At 35.1% G+C, this 19,518-nt stretch overlaps 1 protein-coding gene and 1 long non-coding RNA gene across 37 annotated transcripts in view; one reads left to right on the top strand and one right to left on the bottom strand.

Moving 5' to 3' along the window:
* Nucleotides 1-19,518, top strand: part of MAP2 (microtubule associated protein 2) — a 352,353-nt gene that overhangs the window by 58,023 nt on the left and 274,812 nt on the right. The window lies entirely within an intron of this gene.
* The window catches only part of LOC103103910 (uncharacterized), a 34,020-nt gene that overhangs the window by 11,228 nt on the left and 3,274 nt on the right, over nucleotides 1-19,518 (bottom strand). The gene's annotated exons all lie outside the window — the stretch shown is intronic.

Raw genomic sequence — 19,518 nt, 5'->3', positions numbered from 1 at the left:
GAAAATAGAGTTTTGTAAAACAGTGAACCAGAACATAATATACATAGAAAACAGAAATACAATAAACAGTAGGAATAAAAGAGAGGAACAACCTTGCATTTGACAAAAATATAGAGGCAAGTTTTGGGGGATAAGAACTCATAGTTCACTTAAAAATAGCTAAAATAAGATCAAAATGGATACATGACCTAGACATACATAAAAGGAGATATAAGCAAATTAGAAGAACAGAGAACAGATTACTTCTCAGATTTATAGATAAACAAGGAATTTACGAGTTGATGAGAGATGGAGAGCACTGTAAGATGTAAAATTTTGAGTAGCATAAATTAAAAAGGTTTTGTCCAAATGAAACAATTGTAGCCAAGATTAGAAGGAAAGCAGAAAATGGGGAAGGGGATTATATACAATTTCCTGGATAGAGGTACAATGTAAAATTTATTAAAATAAGAGTTATCTCCCAAAAGGCAAAAGTGTTGAACAGACAGCTTTTGGAAGAAGAAATCAAAAGCCATATATAGACATATGAAATTATACTCTAAATCACTACTGATTAGAGAAATGCAAATAAAAACAAGGCTGAGATGTCATCTCACACATATCAGATTGTCTGAAATAATAAAAAGGCAAATTGACAAATGTTGAAGAGGATGTGGGGAAATGGGGACATTCACACGCTGTTGATAAAACTGTGAACTGATTCAACCATGTTGGAGAGCAATTTGGAATTACAGAACTGTGTATACCCTTAGACCCAGTAATACCATTACTGAGTCTATTTCCTTAGAAGATCAGGGAAACAAGAAAGCACCTATAGGTTTCAAAATATTTATAGCAGCTCTCTTTGTGGTGGCAAAGAATTGGAAATTGAGAGGATGACCATCTATTGAGGAATAGCTAAATAAATTGTGGTATATGATTCTAATGGAATATTTCTGAGCCATAAGCTAATTTTTAAAGAAACTTGGGAAGATCTACAAAAAATAATGAAGGGTGAAATGAGTAGAACAAAGAGAACACTTTATACAGCTATGTAATAAATATTTCAACAATGACTTGCAAATGTCCACCTCCAGAAAAAGAAATAAATAGAACACAAAAGACATAATTTATATGTATATGTGTGTATATACACACACACGGACACACACATACACATACAATTTGTCAAGGGATGCCTTCTGTTGTGTAAGGAGAAGAGAGAAGGGTTGAGATAAGTTCTGGGAACAAATTCTGTTAAATAAAAATAAAAGTGGTAGCAATCAATAAAGACTTATTAAGTGCCTGTCAAGTGACATGTGCTATGCTAAGGGCTAAGGATACAAAAGATGCAAAAGATAGCCCCTGCCCTCAAGAAGCTTATGATCTCCTAGTAGAGACAACATGCAAAAAATATATATATAAAACAAGTTGTGCACAGGATAAATTGAAAGTAATTAATAGAGGGAAGGCATATTTAAGCAAGTCTAACCCTTCTGTTTTCAAATGAAATTTCATTAAATGCTTCAAGATTCATGATTTCATTTCTGTGGATACCTTTGCCATAAATACTGGTTGTATACTGCCTCTGGCTTATTCTGAGTTGGTTTTGCCAAAAAATTTATCACTTGGTGACTAGCTTTATAATTTTTATGCATAGGAAAAAAAAGTTCATTGGAAAGTTGAAGAATGAACAAATGAAACCTCATTGTATTTTTGTAAATCTTATCAAAAACCAGAATAATTTTGAACTTTTACAGCAATTGGTTTCAAAGGTCAACTAGGCTATTGTTTTATCTTTTTTTCCCAATGATTTTTCATTATGATTGATATCCCCGAGATGTTATAAAAAACAGACAGACATATATTCATTGTGCTTCATGCCGTAATTGATTGCCTTTTTCTTTTCACTGGGAGCCCTTCTGGGATGTTATTACTGATTGTGTTCCACAGTAAGTTGTATGTCTGGGCAGAGAGCCAGGGATTTAAAGTCTGCAAATATGTTTATTAGGGAGAGAAAATGTCCCTTAGGACTGTTCCAGGTGTGCCATACCAAGTAGAAAATCCTCTCAAGGTGGTATTGAAATACACTATACCTTCCGTTCTGGTTTGTTTAGAACTGTAACTAGCAAAGCTGGCCTTTAATTATGTTGAAATTGAAGTGATGTATAAGGGAGCAAAGGCCACATGTAAAAAAGTACCAAACTCTATGCTGACTCTATTCTCCACACCTCCCTCCTCATCCCCTACAACTGGTAATAATTCAGATCATTAGTAATCAGAGTTGTTAACAATGAAGATTCTTTCTATTTGAGAAAAGTACAAGGTGAACACTAATTATTTAAGTTCATTTGCCCAATAAAGATTTCTAGAAAGCTTTAAGTGCTCTATATAAAGGGAAGAAATAAAAGTTTATCATATTTTATATCATAAAAGTAAATTATTATTGCTATTGCTATGGTTTGCCATTGTTTCTCAGCTAGCTTTATAAAAAACTACATACCCCAGCAGTATTTTTAAAAGAAAATTTTACATATAATTTAATTTTAAAACTAGAAAAAATGGAAGATATGTTCAAATCTTTTCCTTATGAGGGAACTAAATAATTAATTATCTTTAAGCAAGGAAACAATTTAAAATTCCTTCCCCCCCAAACCTTCTCTCTTTTTAAAATCTTAATGATACCCTATCCCTCACAAAGATTGTGAAGCAGACCACCCATTGCTAGGGCAAATACTCTTGAGTGTAATGGGTAATCCCTGGCCATGAAACAGATTAAATGACTCACTAAGAGACTGCACTGATTCTGGTCTTATTACTACCATGCTCTAACAAAATGAGAAAAAGACTATCTCTGTTTTCTAAATGATGCTTTCAAAACCTCCCAACAAATTAGATAGAGAGTAGATATTGTCTTCATACTTTTAGGTGGGCAAATATAATCACCTCAAAGATAAAATTACTAAAGTACAATATTTCACTTTAAATTAAAAAAAAAACTTTACCTTCCATCTTAGAATCAATACTGTGTATTGGTTCCAAGGCAGAAGAGTGGTAAAGACTAGGCAATGGGGGTCAAGTGACTTACCCAGGGTCACACAGCTGGGAAGTGTCTGAGGCCAGATTTGAACCTAGGACCTCCCATCTCTAGGTCTGATTCTCATTCCACTGAACTACCCAGCTGCCCCCTTTAAATTGAAATAAGTGATCTATGATAGTAAGCACTAGAGGAAACAATTGAGTGTAGCCTTTGAAACTATCTATGGCTTTACAGTTGGTTTTTCTCCTAGCCTTAGCCTCTTGTTCCCCTTAGCTTTTTATCCTCAGGTTCCAAGAATATATATATATATTAATTTTTGAGATTATTTCAATAAAGGTTGGGAGTTTGGGGCAGGTGCTATAAGAAATAATCATATAGAAGGGTGGATACTTATTCTAGCTAGGATTTCAAGCTGAAGGAAAAGACTTTACAGTCACCTGTCTATTCAGTGGACCACTTTAATCCTGAATGTTTCACTTAAGTCAGTTAGGAATTTTATAAAATTAGGGAAATTTTTGCTCCTTCTCTCCCATAGCTTTTTCTTTGGGGAGATATCCATGCCTTTAGGCAAATAGGATGCCAAATTCCTGTTTGTCATAATTTTCACTGTATTATTAACTGAATATTAACTGTAGCAAATTTTAGTCAGTAAATCCTTTTACAAAACTTACAATTGAGGACTTTGTCTCCCTCCTCCTCCATCTCAAGTGGGTCATTCTGTATAGATTTTATTCATGATCATTGTCAAGTATTAAAGTGGTAAAGAGTCTAGGCTTGATCCTCTTTTATATGTACAGGAAAAGAGAGGATGAGAGAGAAATAGAGGAGGATGTGGTATAATTTTACCACAGAAATTTTCATTATCATTAGGCAGTCCAGTGGCTAGAGCACTAGACTTGGAGAAATTAAAGCCTGAGTTCAAATCCAGTCTCAGATACGTACTTTTCGTGTGATCCTGGGCAAGTCACTTAGCTTTTCAAACTCAGTGTTCTCACTAGAGAAGGAGGATAATAATATCTACTGTCCAAAGTTGATGAGAATATTAAATGATATAATATTTGTAAAGTTCTTCACAGACCTTAAAAGTGCTAAATATTAGTGTTATACTTTAAATGGGACAGTAATACCCTGTTCAACAGGATTACATGAGAGAATATTTATAAAATGCTTTCCAAACCTTAAAAAAGGGACAGTTAGGTGGCTCAAATGACAGACCTAGAGATGGGAGGTCCTAGGTTCAAATCTGACCTCAGAGATTTCTTAGTGGTATGACCTTGGGCAAGTCACTTAACATGTCTAGCTCTTACCACTCGTCTGTTTTGAACCAATACTTAGTATTGATTCTAAGACAGAAGGTAAGGATTTTTAAAGGTACATTAATGGTAGTTGTAATTATTATTATTATTATTATTATGTCTTTATAGAATGATATATTATAATACTAAAAGCTAGCATCTATTTAAAAGTATCTATTTGTGTATTTACATAAAACAAAGGCTATGATTATGTAACCCTATATTTTGCACAATATTTTTGATAGGATCATGGATTTGAAAATGTAAACAGAGGTTAGAGATCATTTCATTGAAACCATTCATTTCGCAGATAAGGAAACTGAGGTCAATAGAGGTTAAGACTCTTACTGAGGTCACATAGGTCAAATAAATGGCCTAAAAAGTATTACACTGAGAATGCTTTTTATCATGAGTTGGGAAAAACTAAAAACAAAAATAGTCTCAAGAATGGACTAAGAACACTTCTTTAACCCTGAACTTGAGAAGAGTCCTTCCCTTGCTAGAACATTTACTTTTGCCCTTAGCCAAAATCAAATCAGTTTGCTTTTCAGCTTTTTTGGTCAATGAGAAGATAAGGTCTCTACTTTCTCAGGACTAGGTCAAAACTGCTTTTGGTCCAGTTGCTTAAATTATTATTCATTATTGAAATTGTTTAAATAGCATTGCTATTTATACATTGCGAGCTTTATCTTACAGTGACCATTTAATATAAAATTATAAAATATATAAAATATAAAAATATTTTTAAAAATCTGCTACATTGACAGAATCCAAGTATTTTTTTTACTTTGTGCCTGTTTATCCCTATTTTTGTTAAATTCTACAATCCATTCTCACCTTTCCTCTCTATCACCATCTTACTTCAGACTCTGGTCATCTCTCTCCTTAATTATTATAATAGCTTCCTAAGTAATAACTTCTTATATACCCCCTTTCAAAATGATTCTTCTCCTTACTATCAAAGTTAGGTTTTGAATGGAGCATTGACCTGGCACTCTCATTCTCAACCACCGTGCTTCCCCAGCTTCCCATTGCCTTATGGAGAAAATACAAATCCATTGCCCTAGCTTGAAAAGCCCTCCTCAGCCTCATTCCAGCCTACTTTATTTCCCATTACTATATTTTATGACCGTGCCAACTTATATTCAACTTATATTCATTTCTGCCTGATTGTGGCCCTATCCTATTCTGTCTTTGTATGTTCTGTCCAATATCCCTGAAATAATCTCCCTCCTATTTTCACCTGTTGGCATCCTTCTCTTTTTTCAAAGCCCAAATCAATCTTGCAGGCTCCTGTGGAAGTGATCTCTCCCTTCTTATATTTCTAAATTGGACTTCTCCTATGTGATTAAACTTATTTGTGCACTATCTTCCTCCATCTACTAAATGGTATGTTCCCTGAAGGGAGTGACTTCATCATTTTCATCTCTGAATCCCTAGTACATTGCAGGTACTTAATTTCTATTCATTGATAACTTTTGAATGGGATTGTTTCTTATAAATCTCAGGTTGTCATGTGGAAGTAAAAGTCATCAATAACACACAGTTGAGAATATTGTTCAACAGTTCATTGTAGCCCTAGGAGCTAAGTAAAGTTGATTTTTCCCAGCAGAAACAACTACCTCAAAATATTTATCTAGTTTTATGATTACATATTGTGATATGTGATTATACATTGGAAGAAACACAATATGTCTTTAATTTGATCCTGATTCCTAAAATATAATAAACTCTCTTTGATACTAGAAACTATGGGATTGACAGAATTAATGTGAAAATGTACCTGATGTTTCCTCTGGACCTGGAAAATATTAACAAGGGTTAATTACATAATAATTTCTCATTAATAATAACTCATTACATAATAATTTCTTAAAATCTGTTCCTAAGTATTCTGTACCAATCAGTCAAGATATGAAGTGTGGGTAATGAGCAAGGCTATTCTTTCTCTTTGAATGGAAAGGACCTCTGGAATACTCTCTGTTGAGTTCATTTGTTTAGAGAAAAATTTTCCATTTTGAAGGCAAAATAAACTCTTCATCTCCTTGTAGATTGATGATTCCATAGATTCAATTAGTTATCTTGATATTTTGATAGTTGGCTGGATACAGACCCCTTGTGACCACAAGCCCTCTGAAAATCTTCTGTAGAGGACCTATCCAATGTGTTGGTGTCTAACCACTGGTTCTTTTACTATTATAGCAGTACCAGTGTACAACCCAGGCTGCATATTTATGGTCTCTTTTCTCTTCAGATGACTGGCTTATTTAATTTTTCCTGTTGTATATTGTCCTCAATAACATCTTTTAGTTCCCTTTTCTAGCACAAATTATATTTGGTATGAATGTGAAATCAACTTTTGACTGCCATGTATCTCTCAATTCTTCTGGTTATTTTAAATTTTAACTTTTTTGAGACTATGAAATACTATGATTCATATACATATGAAATTATGGTATTGTTGAAGATTCAGGCATTTGTAGCAATTAACAGTTTGAGATCAGTGAACGTATTCAAAATTTGGTTCAGTATAATCTTCTTATCCTACTTTAATTGGTACCTAGTCAATTCATTGACCTTTTGTAACATCTAATACACACACACACACACACACACACACACACACACACACACACACACACACACAGGAATATTTGTTCCGGCTAGGCAAAATGCATTTTTATCTGCTTTTTTTTCCAGTATGGATTCTACCAGTTTTTTTTGTAGTGCTGTGAATTTCATAATTAATAAATAAATATTAATCACCCACTACAGGCTAATCATTGCATTAGACACTAGAGATATAAATACAAAGAATTTTTATTGTTATCATGATTAACATGTCATCTCTAAAATGGAGCATTCAAGAACTTCTCCATCAATAAGCAATTCTTTAATTCTTTAGTTACACTGGTGGTAAAGTTTAGTGTGCACATGGTTCCATCAAAACTCTGCTCAAGTGACACCTTGAAACTTTCCTAATACTCCCCAGATGCTAGTATGCTCTTCTCTCTTCCCTCAAAAAAATAAAATATTTGGTTTGCATATGTTTGTAGATGTGGATGTATATAAATAGATGTATATACCTGCACATATATGTACATTTATCTCCTCTGACATAATGAAGGAAACTTGAGGAGAGAGAGCTAGCTAGCTAGATAGGCAGGTAGACAGAGCTATCTATGATCCTTTCTATTATTTTGAAATTCTTTTCTTTCTTGTAAAAATTGGAAATGTATCATACGACTATATCAGAGAGAAGAAAGATCGAAAATCGTTCAAAACCTTGAAAATGTATTAGTAAGCTGAGACCCTTTCCCAAGTCGCCATTAATAGCTGCCAATTTTAAGGACAAAAAATTTAAATTCTGGCCTGCTATTTACTATTTATGTGACGTTGGAAGAGTAACTAAATCCTCTCTGAGACTCAATCTCCTTATATAAAAGCTTGAGTTAAAGATCTCTACGGTCCTTTTCAGTCTAGATCCTATGGATCCTATGGAAGCATGCCAATCCCAAAATGATAGCAGTCATTTGGAAACAGAATCCACTAGACTTCAATTTTAGCCTGTACTTTTGTGCTAATTAAACATCTGAGTAAACAGGTGCTGAAAAGATCCTTTTACAGGAAGGGGCAAAATGGGAAAACCTGCTGCAGTACTCATCAGCATTGTCTTTCACCTCTCTATACTATGGCTGAGGGAGAAATTGGGGAATTATTTTATTGCTTACTACCAGCTATCCTGAAAGGCAAACACCCCACTGCTTTCAAAGCACTCCCTAAGGGTAATTAAGAGCATGGGCATAGTGCCCAGCATAATAAAAACAGACTTAGAGCTTTTCAACAACTTTAGGCTGGGAAAAAGTGCATTGAAAGTTTTATTTCTTGAATAACATACGATGTCCATATGATTAAGTGCCCTCATTTTCTTTCCCTGCCACAAGGTTCACAATCATACATTAATTGTTCCAGCTGTTTTATTAACTAGTTGTCTAAATGTTGCTATTGAATGTTCTTTCCCTTTGGACAAATTTCTTGAAAATTTCTTCACAACTCCATGTCTTTCTCATACATGTTCATTCAAGGAAAGGGTCAGCCATAACAAATGCTGTCCACCTGTGTATTGGAGAGTATCTTGGACATACTTGTTGAATTCAGTTGAGTAAATGAAACATTTTTAAAGCATTTCCACTCTAATGAGAAATGGCCAATGAATTTATCTTAGAATAACTGTTATCCTATAATATCTTCCCCAGAACCATGAAAATATTTAGATTTTTAGGGGGCATTCATCAACAGGAATTATTGTTGCTTATTGACAACAGATCTATAATTTTTAGTCTTAGAGATTTTTTTAATGACACTGAGAGGTTAATTGATTTGCCTTGGCCATGTAACTCAGTGGCATTAAACTCAAACAGAGAAGAACAAATATTAACTTAGAAAACCACAAATTAACATTATCTATGTTGTATTGAATTTTTATTTATTTTGTTAAATATTTTCTAATTATATTTTAGTATGGGTAGGGCCTCCTTTGGAACTTCTGTGTGCCTCATGAAGTCTTTGACCTGGGGTTTGACACTTCTGATGTAGTTAATATGGATTAAAGGCAAGAGTTGCACTTGCCAAGGTCAACCCTCTTTTACTCTATTCTGTCTCTCAAAATTGTCTTCAACAATAGCACAGATTTTCATATGTTTAGGTGGGTCAGACAGATACAATCCTTCTCATATCCCTTCCCAGATCATTGCCTCTATGCTACATTACTATAAAATCTCTGTGCTATTGATAATGTGCAGGTGCCATTTTCCTGCTTTTACAGTGTTAAAGATGGAATGTAAAGGTAGAGAGATTAAGTCACCTGGCCAAGAACATATGGAAGGTCAGTGGTAGAATGAAGTAAAGCAAGTTTTCTCATGTCTATTTCTATAAAAGAAAGATGTATGCAGAATACATTGGTGTTCATATGTATTCCTCACAACCAAATGTCATTTGGCAAGTCATTAAATTTTCCTTTCACTTCATCTAGCATGGATTTTTGAAATGAAAATTAAGATAGTTCTTTATTTTGTTCAATAACAATTAGGAATTACATTTTGTTCTTTTTTTTCTAAAATTCAATTTTTAACAATTATAAGAATTCTGATTTTTAAAAAATCACTGACATGACCTTTAATTTTTCTTCCATCTTTAAACAATTTATGACTCAAAATAAACATAGAAATTCAGAGTTTAAAGGGACCTCAGGGACCATTTGCCCAACCCATACCTGAATAAGAATCTACTCTTAGTCTTATATGGTCTTCCTGCATTTTCATGAAAACCTGTTATTGAGAGAGGAAACCCTTTTCTATCATGGCAAACATTCCACTTTTCAGTAGTTTGATAATTAGATGACTTTACCTGATACAACCTCTCTAGCACTTCTCCCAGAAGGTCAATTAACTAGTGCTCTCATAGTACTAGGACTAATCCCCAAGGGCTTAGGTGAGAAGTAGTGTCTCTTAAAAGCCCCCACTGGTGTAGTTCCTATTTAAATCAGCCAGTAGACATCAATTAGCTTTTTTAGCAAAGAGCATTTACTAAAGTGGTATAATAAGAAGAACTGGCATAAAGTATTCTCTCCCAAAAGTTGTCCCCTATTGCTAGCATTCCTTTGTGGTATAAGATTTCCTTAAAGGTATTTCAACTATTATGTAGCTATATTTCTATATATATTTGTGTCCATGATTATCCTCAGTATGTTTTCTGTGCTCTAGGTTGAATGAGTTGTCTGCTAATAGTATAGTCTGTCCCATAATATGGTCAGTTGAATATGTGGAGTCAAGGGAAGAAAGGAAGAAGTATAACTTTTTCTCTGAGCTCACCTCACCTTCCTTCTGTGCTCTTGCTAGAAGTCAAGAATAGCCCTTCATAAAGCACAACAAAGCCTGGAATTCTCCGCCTTTACTCATTTGCCACTGGACTAAGTCAGCTGCTGAATTTTTTCTGCTATTTAAAGCACCTTGAGGAGTTTCTTGGCTTGTTTGGTTAGCCAGTCACACTGTTCTCTTCAGAACCAAGCAAAGAAGAGTTCAGACCTTGAAAGGAAAGCACAGGATATAGTCTGTCTTGTTCACACCTTTGAAATTCCTCTTGGGTGATCACTCATATTTAACAAAAACCTTGTTATTAAATTAATTAAGTTTGGGGTTAGAATCCCACGCATGCACTTATTTCAAACTTTGCCTCTTTGTTTCTTCCACCCATTCGGGGCACTACCCAGAAATTTTCAGATCTAGGAATGTTCAGAACCCAGATTGAGTCAAACCGAGGTAGACATGTGTAAATGTTTCGAGGATAGGATGAGAGTACTCATTTTCATCAGTGTTTATATATTAAGCATCATTCATGCAGTTGGTAGCCAAATATTCTTTGCTCATAGGCATTTCACTATGCTAACTATTGAATATATTTTATTTCATGTATGTTTTGACCACCCCCAAAAAAGCTTTACTTTTAAAAAATTAGCAGATTCCAGAAAGTTTTTTGTGTGTGTCTAAAATAATGGCTCTACGTCTGTTCTCTTATTACACACTCTTTTTACCTTTCAAACACATCTGGGTCAGGTATATATGAATAATTTAGTTACTTGGTGGTGTTCAACATGCATTATTAAGAAACAAATGTTGTAGTTACTGGTACCCTCTAATTATTCTAAGGCTTCTTTTTTGTATTATTATTGTGTTTTCAACTTTCCAGCCATCTTTAATAATCTAGATGCTTTATGTTTTCTTTAACTACTACCACCATGGTGTTTGTCTAGAAGTAGTATAGACTACTTAGCATTTCAGCATCACTGAAACTAAATGTGGTGAAATGCAATCAGTTAGGGGTATTCTAGCAGTTGACACAGTATCTTGAATGTTAGACACATTTTTAGTAGTCCACCTTTCAGAGAGGCAGGATAATATACTGGAAGCTCCCTATACTAGCTTTGTGTCCCCAAGCAAGACACTAAAACTTTGTTTGCCTCAGTTTTCTCATCCTTAAAATGGGGATAACATTAGCACTTGCTTCTCAGAGTTGTTGTGAGAATAAAATGAAATAATCATTGTAAACTGCTTAGCACCATGCCAGACACATAATAATTTCTCTATAAACATTAGTTATTACTAGTTGGAGTGACACAAAGTTGGGTTCAAGTCTTGTGACTTATGTAAACTAGCTAAATGACTAAATTACTTTGAATTAAAGTCCTCACTCTGAAATGTCCTAGATATGTGACCATGAGCAAAGCATTGGGGTCTCAGTGCCCCAGGTCACTCCAAAACTATTGATTGCTTAGGAGTTTCCAATCAGCATTACAGGACTGGAGGAATTTTTCCACACTGGAATTTACTCAGAACAATAAAATCACAGATCCAGAGTTCTCCCACAAGATCCAATTTTTCTTTTACAATGGCTATGCTGGTAGCAAAATTTACTAGTGGGATATGTGTTAACCCTCTCCATGGATGAGCAGATAAGTAATTGCTTTTGAGAATAGAACTTCAGTAAGAATGGAGCTAAGTGGAATATTCTTTCCCCTGGGAAAATGCCAAATTGCCCTACTGAAAGGAATCATTGTTTCAATATTTATTGAAACAATTTTATTATAGACTCAAACTTTTCTATAAGTAGGACATTTTATTTGCTTTCATATCTGAGGAACTGAAAATACTACTTTTTAGCCCTCGATTATTAAGATTTCATGAAGAAGGACCTTCCCCCCCCCATTATCTTTGGATCATCTCCAGATCTTAACATGATATAGCAAGCGCTTTTAAAATATTTGCTGACTTTTTCCTGAATATGATATTTGATGATCAGATGAAAACATGGAGTTACAAATACCCTTTATTAAAATAGTTAGAAAAATTTATTCTATATCAGACACTATTCTGCTAAGCAGTTAGACGTACAAAGAAAGACAAAGCTGGAGAAACAATGCATATAACTGTGTACAAACAATATATAAACAAGAAAATTGCAGATAATCTCATAATCTTTGCTAGCATTGAAATAACAGAACTATCTACAGGAAATAAAATATTGCTGGCACCAAAAAAATGATATTTTGACTTATTTAAAGCAGTTCCATATACCATGGAAGCTCTTTGTAATATCACATTATTGTAATTCATATTATTCAGGATAAATTGATAACTTAGGCAATTTGTTAATTAGAGGTTATGAGGCCTTATAAGAACTATGTTACTAAAGATAATAGTATTTGTTTAATTCTCTCGTTATTTAATAAAGGAAGAAAGAGTTCAACATAAAATTTGGGGAAAGATATACTTTTGTTTATCTTCCTATTTCCTTCCCTCCAAATGTAATGCTACCCTGACTTGAGAGAGAAACCAGGACAGAACAAATGATACAATGCTATGTGGCTAAGTGTTAGGGAGGAGATTGGGGTAAACAAATTATAGGAGAACTGAGAGGTTGGTAATTATAAACCCAGACTGTATGATTTCTATCTTGGGAATTGGGGAATAAAATAACTTTGTATTCAGTGAAGTATGTCATTGGGAACGAAATACACCAAATGATCTTTGAAAGCATATCAATAACGCTTGTGAGGAATGCTTGATAGAAAGAGTAAGTCCCTAGATTTCACACTGTATTCAACAAGCCAGTTATTTTGTATTCAAAGCATTGTATCTATTGAAGCTTTTTGTTAGTTTTGAGTGGAGTTGTTAGTAGGAAATCCTAAGCATTTTTGTATGGCTGAACCCAGAGACATACCCTCTTGTCAATGAATATCTCATCTTTCATTGTTTAAGATCACAGTTCTGGTCCTTTCTCTGTGTTGGACTCCTTAAAAACACATTACAAATCAGGTCAATGAAATGACTGCTGTATCATCTGGCTTTTTTGGAACCTACCCCTTACCACTCTTCCCCACAGACCTTGTTTAAAAATGCACACTTATTTCAAGTCTTATCTGAAAGCTGAAATTCTGCAAGAAGTCTTTCCTCATACCCTTTAATGCCAGTGCTTTCCCTCTGCTGATTATCTCTGATTTTTCCTCTATATCTTGTTTCTCCCTACTTGTTTGCATGTTGTCTTCCCTATTAGACTGTAAGCCCCTTGAGGACAGGGTCTCTATTTTGAGTTTCTTTGTATTTCCACCACTTAGTAGAGGGTGTTAAGTACAGAGTGGATTGACATTCTGATTAATTCAGTGGTTCTGTATTATTTCCAGGGATGCAATCCAATCCATTTAGTATATTTCATATGTAGAAGCCATCCTTTGCTGCCCAGTACCTTCTCAACACTATAGTGTCCAAAAGGGACATTTAGACTAAAAACAATTGATCAGATATATATTTTAGTTTTAATAGTGTTATACTAAAATATTTAAGTGTGAAATATTTCTGCTTTGAATAAATCATTGAAATTGTCCTGCTATTACTAATACAGAAAAAAAAAAGTTAAATTTCTAGTTAAGAGGATTCAAGCGTTTCTTATCTTATTGTGTGGCAAATTACATTATGTGAGCTCTCACTTCAAATTCATATTTTACATCAGAAGACAATAATGACACCCAAATTATAGATTCAGACCCTCTAAGAACTAAGTCTTTTACACTGATGAAGGAGGCATCTTCATCTGAAAAAAGACATTATCTCTGTCTTTTAAAAGATCCTTTTGTTGTTGTACTTCAGTCATGTCCGACTCTATGTGACCCAGGGAGATCTTACAGATAAGGAAGTAAGGGAAATAGGGGGTTCAATAATTTACCCAGAATCCTACATCTATTAAGTTTTTAAAGTCACATTTGAACTCAGATCTTTCTGACTCCAGATCCACACCACCTAGCTACACGAAAATCTTTCACATTGAAGAAAGTCCTGCTAAAGTTCAAGCCTTCTCATCTATGGCTCCCTGAAAGCTTAATTCAGGTTTTTGGTACTCTTTGGACAGGATCTTTTTAAACTTGACTTCACAAACTTTTATCCAATGTTTTTCCTTTACCAGACCAGCTGGGTGGCACAGTGAGTAGAGTACATGGGTTCCCTTCAGGAATATCTGAGTTCAAATTTTATTTCAGACATTTAATAGATATGTGACCCTGGGAAGTTACTAAACCTCTATTTACCTCAGTTTCTTCATTTGTAAAATGAAAATAATAATGACACTTACCACTCAATGTGGGTGTGAGTATCTAATGAGATAATATTTGTAAAGCACTTAGCAGAGTACCTGGCACATAGCACTATATAAATGTTAGCTATTATCTATTATTGTATGACTCCAACAAAAGGGCAGTCAATGAAAGAGAAAACAAGGAAAAGTGTCTCATATACATGGAAATGAACATGGATATACTATCCCCAGTTTTCCAGTAGAAAGTAGAGTAGGGGAGTAGAAAGGGAAAAATATAAGCTTTAAGCCCCTACTCAAAGGTACTTAATACTGCCCAGAATGATAAAATTATTATGATAATATCCCAATCTGCTAACTTGCTCTTGGCACTACAAACCCTGATGGTTTGCAGTCTTAAAGAAGTTAGTAATTATTAAGCATTTATTAAGCACCTACTATTGCCACTCACTGTGTGAAGCACTGGGAATAGAGATAAGAAAAAGATAGTCCCTACTTTCAAGAAGTTTACAATCTAATAGGGCAAGACAAAAAGAAGCTAAAAAGATGGTGGGGGATACCAAAGGTCAGGGTGTTCAAGGATGATGTCCATGGAGATTAACTAATCAGAGCTCCCAATGGATGAAAAATGAAATTTTGAAATTGACTGCTACCAAAGACAGAATAAATGTTATTTATTGTTTCTAAGTCCCAGTATCTAACAAAGTTCTCAGCCTTTGAGTGATGAGATAGTTCTTTCTATTTTGTTTCCTATTTGTCTATTCTCAAAATGGATGCCTATGCTACATTTTATTTTAATAATACTTTATGATAGGCTATACTGTGAAAAACAAAATTATCCTAAAATTCTCTTAGATTTGCACTGTCACTGTACTAGAATGTGTGTGTGTATATGTGTGTATAATATTTTGGAAGGGTTATCCAAATGTATTGTCAGTTTTTAGCTTAAAGAAAGGGGAAATTTTATTAATTTCCTTTTGTCTTTATGAAAATTAAAGAAGGCTCTTTATTCTGTGGAAAAAAACAGCACTTCATGCCAGCTGGCAGAGATTAGAAACCACAGGACCTTGAATGGAGGTAAAGTCTAAGGAGATTTATTATGCCCTATCCTCTGGCAGCTCTGGAGACTTACAAAGGATGTCAGCCTGTCAGGAGACCTTGGCTTTGTTCCTCATTGTACCACTTTGGACCCTATGACCTTGGCTCAATGCTATTGTCTCTGGGCACTTGCTTCTCTCTCTCTCTCTCTCTCTCTCTCTCTCTCTCTCTCTCTCTCTCTCTCTCTCTCTCTCTCTCTCTCTCTGTCTGTAGTCTGGGGGAGAACACAACTCTAGCAGATCCTCTGCCCCCAGCCTACTGTCCAGGGATGCTGGGAAAACCCAGGCTTTGATATTTTTAGAAGAGCTTTGAACTATTTGGGGAGTTTTGAAGATTGCTAAAATAAATTTATTACATCCTGAGAAAAGGAAATAGCTAGGGTTTTTTTTTTTTTTATCATACTTCACTGTACAGTTACAAGGTATGTTATGGGTAGTCTACAATTCACTGTTGGCAGAGATCAAAAGTATAACAGCTTATTTGAAGTAGTTCTAGTGCAATTGGACAAAAAAACCAAACCTCTGTTCCCCTTTATAAGTAAGTTTAATTGAGGCATAGATACCATTAAGAAAGGTCACATGTCTTGTAGCCATTCTCTCTGTACTTTCAGAAACTTTGAGATTTGTGGCTAGGTTAGAAAGTCATTAATGCCTCCCAGCCATCTACTTTATTTTTTCTCCCTTTTTTAATTGACTCAGCTCCTTTCTGGCAAAAAAGAAAAAAGAAATCTTATTAAAATGCTTGAAGCTGCTCTCTATGTTCTCAAAGGTACATTGAAATGTAGACAGATGGAAGCACAATAGTAATTGTGTGGAGTGAAGGGTGACTCAGACATACAAAACCAAAAGTGGCCAAAGAGTTGCTCATTATTGAGAAAGAAAGGCCTATTGAGACTCATTAGCTGCTGGAGAGTGTGCATGGTTACTGTGCTCTTGATATTCATACTGCCAGGTGCTACTAGAACAATACTATTGCCACTAAGATGGGATAAGGTGTTCCACCTGACAGCAAAGGGCACTGCCCTGTCCACAGGCACATTTGGCAGAGTTTCTGTGACTACTGTTGTGTAGCTGTTCCTATCCATAACTCACTTGTAAAACAAATTTTATCAATGACAGGTGTTAGGGATGGAACTAGACCTTGTAAAAATAAATCCTCTTCAATAAAAAAAAAAACAACCAATCAGTAAACATTTGTTGAATTGAATTGAGCTAAAAAATGAAATCTTTCTTTTTAATCCCCATATGACAAGTAGCCAGCCAATGAAAATGTAAATTATGGTGCCCACTTTCTTTAAATGGATTAAGTCATTTGTTAAATTAATGGATACAGAACTCTGGTTAAGATTTACAGACTTCCTGTAAATTAAATCACCAGTTTGTTAACACTTAATTGGACTACCAGTTGAGAAATGTCTTCCAGTATGTTGCCAACTTTAATTGATTTTTACCTTCATAACATCCCTCATATATGCTCCCTTATCAGATTGGACACCATTATAACTGGTGCAGACCTTTCTCACTTCATGCCTTGACTATTATAATAGTGTTCTAATCTGTTTTTCAACATCAAGACTTTTTCCACTCAAGTCCATCCTCCACTCAGTTGTCAAAGTAACCTTCCTAAATGTCACTCCTTATTCTATAAATTCCAGTGACTTCCTATCATAACCAAATCTCTCTCTCTCTCTCTCTCTCTCTATATATATATATATATATATATATATTATACCTATATTATATATAAAATCTTCTGTTTGGCTTTCGAAGCCCTGCATAACCTACCTTTCTAGTCTTCTTACACCTTATACTGCCCTCATGTACTTCCTGTTCCTCACACTAAGCATTCCATCTCCTGATGACCTATATTTTCACTGACTGTTTATTATACATGCATATATAGATGTGAAATTATACATAAAATATGTATTTATGCATATATATTTTGTTTACACAAAGCTATTTTAGATGATTAACTTGAGAGTGGAGACTATGTTCTATATTTTTGATTCCTTCAACTTTTAGCACACTACCTGGCACATAGCAGGTTCTCAAAAAATGCTAATTGACTGCCTAACTTTAAAAAGAAAGGATGCTTCTTGAGAGCAAGGACCTTTCTTTTAGCTTGACTTTCTTTTGCCCTCAGGCAAAAGGACCCAGTGTTGTGAAGTATAGGCACTCAACAAATGTTCCTTTCAATGGACTTGAATTGCTATAGGTTATTCTCCTTTGTCTCATTAAGTGTGCAAGAGAGTAAAGCCAATTCCTCCAGTTTATTAGCTTGTATATGTGATAGCCTGAAAGTCTCAATTAGGCTTGCACAGACACTTTTTTTTTAATACTTATGGGAAAACAAAAATGCTTATCCTAAGGAGAATATAAATTATCTTTCTTTTCATATTAATAAAGTCCATGACTCACTCTTTCCTTAAATATGCCTTTAGGTAGCATTTCTTTTATGAAGCTACAACGATTCTAAAATGTCATTTGTTTCTGTTTCTGTTGTCCACCTGTTTCAGAAGTTGTTGTTTTTCCCCCACAAAATCCAGCTCACAAGTATTTTGTCCATAGGGTCAGGTAGTCGAGCCCTATATTGGTTTCTCCTTTCTACCAACCTTTGCCTCTAGTCTCAGAAAGAAGAGCATTCTCTGACCTGTATTTTGCTTTTTTAACTGGGCAGCAAATGGCTATTTTGATAAGTAGGAGCATAGGAGCATGGGAGGAAAGGATTCCCTTCTCACCAGGTGGTGAGTGACTGTGGGGTGGGGGGATTCCTTTCTTGGTAGCTGGCAAGTAGCCACTGCAGCTGCAGGGGATAGGGACTTGTTCTCAGCCTCCCAAATTCCAACTTGGAATCAGTTTCCTCAACAAACAATACTACAAATGATGGTTGAATTTCCAGGCCAGCCCACAGGAAAAAAAAACCCTATTTAACCCACACTATAGCTGACATACTATACTATTTTAGAAATGATTCTATTTCATTTTCACTGTAGATTAAATAGACTTTTGTGGGTTAGCCTGGAAACATCTACTGTTTATAACATTGTTTCTATTAAACTCCTTACAGAAGGACTTTTAGAGTATAACCTATTTGTAAATTGGGGACTGCCCAAATAAGAAAGTAAATAATAAGGGGAAAATAAACAGCTAAATAAGTTTAATGTATTATTCTGGACAATTTTTTTTTGTCAATTATGACAAAAAAAAGAATATCTGGGTCGGAGAAGGAATTTGACTACAAATTTACTAACAGGTCTTTTTCCATCATTAATATTTTCTGACTCTTAGAAATGTTAAATGTTGATGGTACCTATTGACGTGGGAATTGTACGCCCAGAAACCCTTTTTCCATCATTAATATTTTCTGACTCTTAGAAATGTTAAATGTAGGGGGCAGCTGGGTAGCTCAGTGGATTGAGAGCCAGAACTAGAGACGGGAGGTCCTAGGTTCAAATCCGGCCTCAGTCACTTCCTAGCTGTGTGACCCTGGGCAAGTCACTTGACCCCCATTGCCTAGCCCTTACCACTCTTCTGCCTTGGAGCCAATACACAGTATTGACTCCAAGACAGAAGGTAAGGGTTTAAAAAAAAAAGAAATGTTAAATGTTGATGGTACCTATTGACATGGGCATTGTACCCCCAGAAACCCAGGTGACCTATTATCAGGGAAACTCCCTTGTTCCCTTACATCCTCATGACTCTGAGCCTAAAAACACCAAATGCACCTCTAGGGTCCTGAGATGACTATCTTCCTTTGATCACCCTCTAGATTTAAGATGGACAGAAAGATGCACCTCAAGGCCATACCTCGATCCTATCAGACATCTGTTTGTTCCCTGGTCTGGGGGAACAGCCTTTCCATCCATGCTGTCCTCCCAAGGAACTGCTCCCCATCTTGCTGTCCCACCTTGCTATCCTCCTGGCCATTCTCAACATTACTTTCTAAATTAATAAATTTCTCTTTTTG

The sequence above is a fragment of the Monodelphis domestica genome, chromosome 8, assembly GCF_027887165.1.
Source record: "Monodelphis domestica isolate mMonDom1 chromosome 8, mMonDom1.pri, whole genome shotgun sequence".
NCBI lineage: Eukaryota > Metazoa > Chordata > Mammalia > Didelphimorphia > Didelphidae > Monodelphis > Monodelphis domestica.
This window is presented reverse-complemented; position numbering and strand designations above follow the sequence as displayed.